The 8,519-nt window shown below is 29.8% G+C and overlaps 1 long non-coding RNA gene across 1 annotated transcript; it reads left to right on the top strand.

Moving 5' to 3' along the window:
* The first annotated feature begins 394 nt into the window (after positions 1 to 394).
* Positions 395 to 8,268, top strand: LOC134699424 (uncharacterized). Its single transcript, XR_010103583.1, has 5 exons — positions 395 to 495; positions 1,864 to 1,911; positions 2,342 to 2,415; positions 4,398 to 4,476; positions 8,171 to 8,268. It is a non-coding gene; the product is annotated as an uncharacterized LOC134699424 (long non-coding RNA).
* Positions 8,269 to 8,519: the final 251 nt, after the last annotated feature.

The following is an 8,519-nucleotide window of genomic DNA, read 5'->3' as shown; positions in this document are numbered from 1 at the left end:
ATGAATCAATATAAAGAAAGTAATAAAAAACAATCATCGTACGGACCAATATTGTTCCTAACTACGTAAGAGTACAAAAGCGTTGTCACTGTCAATATGTTAGATATAAACAGTGCTTCCCAAACCTAAACGTGCCAATTGACTGAATTTTAACGATGTTCGAAGAGATAACTGTCGCTCCGAAATTGTACATAACATTTAACTTGACGGAATAAAAACACTAGAAGATGACTTATAGTATGCGATTAGACCTCCGACACAATATATTAAAGCATTAGTTATATATTACGCTTCCGTGTATTGAATATTTTAACACCAGATCATGCTTGTACTACATACTTTAGCGTTTCTACTTGACGATTGCGGGAAAAGAAAAAAATAACTCTTATGTATACCGGAAGTGTGATTCGGTTGTGTGCTGCACGATACCAAGGAGAAATTTACAAGTGGTGCAGCTAAATAACGTTTTGTAAGGAAGAAGAAATTAAGAGATTGGTAGGAATAAATGCGTACATACCAAATATGAATTATTATGAAATCTACTTATTAAAAGAACCATGCATTTATTTATTTTTAGTAAATATTCGACATGGCAAAAGCGATCCTTCACTGAAATATATATTTTTTTAATATAAAGAGGTGTTATAGCAATCCTTACCATGGATGTCTAATGAGCCATTAAGATGGACAATGTATTGTGAAAGTTTCAAAAACGTCACTCCAGTGCTTTTAACTTTATATGATTCTTCCTCTGCCGGTATTAAATCTACCGTCAGAGTTGTGCCCCTTATACTATATTCTATATCAGAGAACACATATAATCACTGATAATGAATGATAAAATATTTTTCTCTCATCATGGAAACAAATCAATAAAAATGACAATAACAATAAAGTAATTCAATATTGTTCATTATTTAAATAATTTTATTGCCAAAATATCATTTAAGAGCCCTGTTGATACAAGGGTAGGGGGTATGATCATTATTAAAAGCACTGTGAGTGAAATAAAAAGCTGAAAAAAAGCACATGAAATAAAAATATTAAAGTAAAAGGTAGTACTAATTATTATTCAGTTGTTCTTAGAGATCATGCAGTCACAACAACTCTGCATTTACATTTTAGCATACACTTGCAAATGACTAGTTGCACATGATTCAATTTATGGTACTAATTTGATGAACCTTATTAAGGTTTGATTTTTATGGGAGTGGGAGGGGGGGGGGGGGGGTAGGATGAAAAATTTTGTCCTGCATTTTTTTTTTAGTTGTAATCTATGTGCTGCCTTTTTATTTTTCACTCTATGCGGTCCTTTTAGTTTATCCTGACTTTTTTAACATAAATTGTCATCCTGCCTTTTTTTTTTACTCAAAACTCCTGTCAAGCCTATTTTTTTCAAATTTCATCCTATCCCCCCCCCCCCCCCCCCCCCCCTAAAAATCAAATGGTAGCTCCCTAAATACATAATTATAACATGACACTATAGAATTACAAAAGGAGAACAGAAACAAAATACATATATAAGTTCAGTAAGTTAAGTCCAGACTTAGTGCCTTTTAGTCAAATGTGTTACAACTATGAGAAATAAAGAATACCTACCCAAAACATGGAATATAACTAAGTAAGGGTAAACATGAAGCGAGCACATGGAATCATACATGAGAAAAACCAGTAATAAAACACACTAACAAAATAAAATGAAAAACCCAACAACATTGCACAAACAAAAACTTACTCTTTACCACAATAGACATGATAGAGAACACTGGAAGGGAGGACAGCGTTGCTAAAAAATAACTCATTACTACCCTCTTACGGGTATATCAATAAAATACATTAAACTGAATTATGTCTCTTTTTCAGTAAAAACAAAGAAGCGTTGACTTCTTAATATTTATGATTTGCAACACAGTAAGTATTTTTCATTTAAATATTATTTAAATATCAATAAAGTCAAATGTCAGTGATGGTCTGTTATCATGGTTATATTTTTTTTCATATCATTCCTTGAATTTTAATTTTCCTTCTCTAATACCTATAACACTTCCATTGCATGTCACAAGAAAAAAATGAATTCAGTTTTATATGCATGTTCTCTTCTCTCTTGCTCTTATACAACACACACTTTATAGTGTATGCACCTCTTGATCCTTATTCACCCTCTGCTTTATGCTAGTTGGCTTTGTAACATGTAAGCATGGTGAACGATCTTAACACATATTCGTGTGGATCATTAATCAGGCTCTGCAAGTGTTATGCAACCTGAGGGTTCCACTAGTGCTATAAATTGAATTTTCTTAAATGTGTGTATTCAAGTGAGACAAGTTTAATATATTTTCAGGAGCTTATCTTATCTGTAGAGTGTATTTGAAGTTTGAAGTATAACTGAAGATAAAAGGAACTTCAAGTAACTTGGTAAGCTTCTGTTTAAATATTTTAGATTAAGAGATAACTGTGTTATAAAACAAATGCAGCTTCTATTTTTTTTTTAGAAGGAACCAATCTCTTCATAAGAAATTTAAACTTTTGAGTTATTGAAGAATGTATTTTGTCTTTTTGTTATCTATTAGCATGATTAGTATGTCATTGATTTGTTGTCTTATTGATGTACATACCACATCTCCTTTTATTCATATAAAAATTATTAATTATGGAGTAATGAAGAGTTTAACACTGAAATACTCATATTTATATTTAAATAGGAATTCTTCACTAAATATTCATTCAGTCTTGACTGTATTCATGAGTTAAAAGTAATGTTGACAATATTGTTGTTTTTTGTTACAACAAAATCATTAAGTGTATAAAGCATTAAAGAATAATAAACAGTGGGAGAATTGGTTTTAAAAGCTCACTAGACCTTGTGTTACTTTGTTTACTATGTATCAACATTAAATAAAACTTTGATTTGATTTTATTTGATATACTTGTGATACAAAACATTAATAGGGGAGATAATTATTTAATATTATAAGGATTACTTCCCTTGTTCATATGGTTACATTTCAAATCATCTTCACATTTAAAAAAAAACCAAAAAGGAACAATATTATACTTATTCCCTCCCAAGAATATGCAGCAACCAACTCAAAATAAAAATGCATACAAGATGTAAAAAAATTTAAATTGAAAAAAAAATTAACTATTTAATTTTCAGAAAAATGGCTAGATGTGCATTTTGGGCATACCCTTACTTTCAGACTCCTGTTCCTGAAGAAGGCTATATTTCTCTATATAATGGAAGTGCAGCACTTTTATATCGCTGTGTATATAATGAATATTTTGGAATAGAAACTGATTCTGAAATCGAGGATTCAGTCAGTAATCTGTCTTCAGGGTGTTTGTGTGAAATTTGTAATGTTGTCCATGGAAGTATAAATTGTGTAAATGGAGACACTATCTATTCTCCAGATATATTGGCTTCTATCGATTCTTTTGTAAGTTCTAATGCAAATACAGTTGAACATACAGATGGAGGGCAATATCAGGAACTAGAATCAAATACATTTGAGTCCTACTTTTCAAGATCTGATTCAGAAACTGATTCTTTGAATCAGTCCTCAAGTGTAGATATTGAATATACTGATGACGAAGATTTCCGACAGAATTTGATAGACACAGGTCATATTCAAATTGTTGACATAATGGAATCTGATTCTTCTTCACATTCAGCTAGTTTAATTAACCCACAGCGCAGGGGACCATACTATCCTCCTGATGATACTGACAGTGATGACTCACTTAGAATTGCGCATAATTAATTATTAAACTTTACAGAAACTAGTTGATTGGCCAAAAATTTTGTCAAGTTTCTTAAATTGTATACTAATTTTGAACAATAAAAGTATGAAATCAAAATGAGTCTTAGAATTAGTATGTCCAAAGTGCCATCTATGTATCAATAACAGAAAATAAGGTAAGAAAATTGGTACATTTGTTCTATCCAAGCACTAATTTTACTAAAATAAAGTCTGATCATGGTGACACTGTTTGGATATGTGAGTTTTCATAGCACAAGTTGTGTCAAAAGCATGTTTTCAAATTTATTTGTTTTATGATTACAGCTAATTTCTTAATGCATGTAAAGCAAGACTTTGGTCTGTTTATTGTACTTTAGTAAAAGGGATAATGTCCAATCAAATTTAAATATAATATACATGTATGCAAGTTAAAATATGCCTATATGTATTGTTTAAAGATGTCAATGTTACTTATAAATCTTCAATTAAAATTTATACAAACAGAGCAAGCAAGCCCGTCAAAGTTTTTCTCTACAAGCATTAGGAAATTAGCTGTAAAACTAAATTTTTTCATACACCTGATTTTTAAATTTTTTAATGCACTAGTAATTTATGTGAATTTATGAAAAGTGCTGATCAGTACTGTTTTTTTTTTAGGTTGATGCAAAACACAAGTTATCTTAAACTATAGTGGATGTGTTGTTATGAAAACGCAATGTGATATTATTGTAATTTGGTATGTAGATCATTTTTCATTACAGTTTTTTACAATTGCTTTTTTATTATCTATTTCTAATATAATTTTTTGTGCTGCTTGTATTACACTTTGCTTTTACTTTACAATTATATTTTGGTATGCTTACTTGCTATTGCTTGCTTATGCTTGATTCTTTATTTCTTCAAAACAGAGAATTATGGTAAATATCTGAGTTATTTTTTCATTTGTGAACTGTCATGGCAAAAATAACAAATAAAATAGTGAAGGAAATATATGATAAATTAAATGGAAATGTTAAAAAGCTACATGTAGCACTATGTGATGTCGCTGGTGTGCATATTGATACCGTAAATGCATATAGTTTGCAAATCATAGCCAGAAGAGTAGCACATTTTATGAAAAAATTAGGTTACCACGGCGGGGAACGGTTTATAACCTATAGCTTAAGACAATTTAAATTACCAAAACTTGTACCATCAAAGTTACCTAATACATGTATTACTGGAGATATCAAACATAATAGCCAGGAAAGAATCATTTTAAATTTAGAAAGACAGATACAGAATTGGAGAAATAAATGGAGAAATCTAAATTTATCCAAAATAAACCAAAAAATTAAGCGCCAGTCTTGTACTATCAGCAGATTACAACAACAAGTTAAAAACCTGAAATTTGAGAGAAATAAAGGTAAAATTGAACATGCTGTAGAAAGTGGTGAAAAGGGAGTGCAGTGTAACACTTTAAAAGGCTTGATCAGTGACCTTCACAGTGAAATAGACAATTTACATTCTGAATTAAATTCAGATGAATATAAAAATATTGGTATAGAAACTATCACTGACAAACAGTTAAGTGTACGATTGAGTGAAAAAGGCAAGCCATATGATGAAAACATAAGAAAAGTATATTATGAATTTCTAAGTAGAAATATAGGGTTACAACACATTCAACCAATTATTCGTACTGTTCTCTCACTTGTGAACTATGAAATTAATGAACTTCCAAGTGTTAGCACAGCATCAAAAATGATGCATGAATTAGGTAGTGTGTCAAGGCATCATATAGAGGATGAATTTAAAAATGATAAAAACTTAACTATGCACAGAGATGCGACTACTAAAAAAAAGGAGACATATATATGGTGTTGGATATTCAACTGAGTCAGGTAAAATTTTGACTGCTGGCGTACGAGAAGTTTCAGATGGTAAAGCTGAAACATATGTTAAGAATACAAAAGAAATCTTAAATGATATTTCTGAGAGTACCAACTTTTTAGAAAAAACAGCAAACTTTATGACTGACAGAAGTGCAACTGAAATAAAAACAAATAGATTATTAAATGCTGAAAATAGTGCTACTGGTACATGCATGGATAACAATATTAATGAATTTAGATGTGCTGTTCATCCAGTATTGCAGTTTGCAGATATTTGTCAAAAAGAAATTATGAAATTTGAAAGTAATATTGGTTTTTGTGCTGCTTCAGATTCTAAAAGTTCTTCAGATTCAAAAACTTTGACACTGCTTAGATTTGTTTCCAAACTTTTTTATAAAGATGGGTCAGGAGATCCCTTGTATGCGTCCATTTACATGAAGGATAAAGGAATAAAATCAATTCCTGTAATGAATTTTAGAGGAAACAGATTTAATGTTTTGTTTTCAATGCAGCAGGGACATTTTATTTAGCTTCTCATTTGGTACAGTACTTTGAAAATTCTAAAAGCACACTAAATTTTACACACCGTTATATTTTGAAAGCACTAAAAGATGACAGAATATTGGCAATTTGCAGAGCTTTAGGCATCATATCCAAACTTATTACTGAACCATATTTAAACAGAGCATCTGAAGAAAGTTCAACTGCCCTATCCATGGGCAATGTGTATACTCGACTTATTGATGTATTAAAATGTTGTGAAGAAAACCCATATTTAATGTTAAAAAATGATATTTCACTATTTTTCGGACCATCCACACAGTTGAGTGATGTATCTAAGTCTCTCTTTGAGGAATCTCTTTTGGACACTGAAACAGAGGCTATACTTGCCAAATTAGTTGTTGTATTACGCTGCAAATGTGAACTTTTATTTAAAGACTTTTTAAAAGATGGCAAATATCATGAACCTAGTAACAACATTATCATAAAATCTGCATCTTGTCCACCAAATAATATTTGTTTGGAAAGACTTATGGCTAAAGTTGATTCAAATTTTAAAAGTGCACCTAATTGCAATATAAACAGTATACAAAATACAATTATGTATAGTGGTAATAAAACTGGTGCATGGTTAGAGAAAAAATCTGCTGATGATAAAAAAAATATTATATCTGAGGCAAGAAAATCTAACAGGAGTAACATTAAAATAATGAAAGAGAGAAAGAGTAATCTTTTTAAAAGTCATGTAGCAATAATAAGACAAAGGGAGGAACTGCAGAAAAAGAAATTAGAAAAAAGAAGTAAACACAAACAAGATGTTTTAGAGCAAATGAGAGATATTGGAATTTGGGAAGATAGAAATAAAATAAATACAGAACTAGAGAAATGTCGAACCAAAACTCAAAAAATTAAAGCTTTGAAACAACAATTTAACATGATAAAGGAGTTGGTTACAGTAAATTGTGAACAGAAACATTTATTTTTATACAGTTGCAAAGGAAAACCATACAGTGAACTGAAATTAGTAGAAAATCTTCTTCAAATTTTGGATATAAAAAAACATCAAAGTTCTCAAAATTTATCTGAAAATGATTTTTATTTGGCAAAATTATCTAAAGAACCAGAGCTACTTATTGGGTACCAAATTTCACATGTATGGCATGATGAGGAAAAACAGACGGATTGCAACTGGCTAGGAAAAATTCTCACATATGACAGCGGAACATTTAAGGTTATTGACAGTTCATAATCTGAAACTAACATTTTAAATGGTGGATCACAAATCCTTTTCAACAAAGCACATTACCAGTCCAAAATTAAAATATGAATAAAACTTTCCATGATTTAACTCAATTTATAAAAACATTTTGCTATCATTGAAAGCTTAAGCATATAACAATAGACTTGTCACATTTATTGACTGTAGATTCTAGCTGTTGCATAAGCCATGATTTCAGTGAAGTAAAGAAGTTTAAGATCATATTAGAACACAACAACCATGCATGTCTTTTATTGTTGCTTCTTATCTGCATTCTTTTCACTATGGTGAAGGTTTTGTTTGACAGAATGACAAAGATGCATCCATTTTTCTTATGTATTGTTATGTATGTCTAAGCTTAAGAATATTATATATTAAAGTTGTTACTTTTATATCATTTAGGAGATGACTATCATTTTTTGGAAAGAATTAAGTTCCAAATGTATTCAGTATATATTGTATAAAACAAATTCAAAATGGTATCAGCTTGAGCATTTTCATAAATTAATGTTGAAAGATTTCTTTCAGTCATGATTTTGTTAAAGAGTTAATTGGACCGATAGCATGGAAAGCTAGATGTGATATTATTGGTTAGCTACAACATTTATGTTATTATTGTATTGTTCTCTGTTACCAGTCTTTTGTCACATTATGTATATATTATGTATTGCCATAACATGTTCTATATGCTGTTGCAAATAAAATTCATTCATTCATTCATTCAATTGCTGCTATACTGAGTAATAGTTTTCATAACTTTATGGATCATCACATGATTATGTCTTAATATATTACAGATTGAATATTGGAACAAAGACTTATCAAGCAGTAGCAGTAAAGAGTGGTATGATATGCAGAAAGAAAAAATAGTAACAGATTATAAGAATGGTAGTCTGAAATTCACAGGTTAGTGTTTTATTTCTTAAATTATGATTATCCAGTAAAGGCATTTATTTGATAATATTCATTAAACATTTAAAAAGTATGACCTTAACTGTAATAAGAACATTTTAAAGAAACTAGGTGTATTTTCTTTTTAATATTGCATCAACATTATAATTATGTATACAACATCTAATAATATCTCTGTAAAATGTATGTTTTAATATTTTTAATAAAGAAAATAGACTATGGATAGTAAGTTTT

This window comes from Mytilus trossulus, unplaced genomic scaffold, assembly GCF_036588685.1.
Source record: "Mytilus trossulus isolate FHL-02 unplaced genomic scaffold, PNRI_Mtr1.1.1.hap1 h1tg000070l__unscaffolded, whole genome shotgun sequence".
Taxonomy (NCBI): domain Eukaryota; kingdom Metazoa; phylum Mollusca; class Bivalvia; order Mytilida; family Mytilidae; genus Mytilus; species Mytilus trossulus.
The sequence above is the reverse complement of the archived record's forward strand: the minus strand, read 5'-3'. Positions and strand labels throughout refer to the sequence as shown.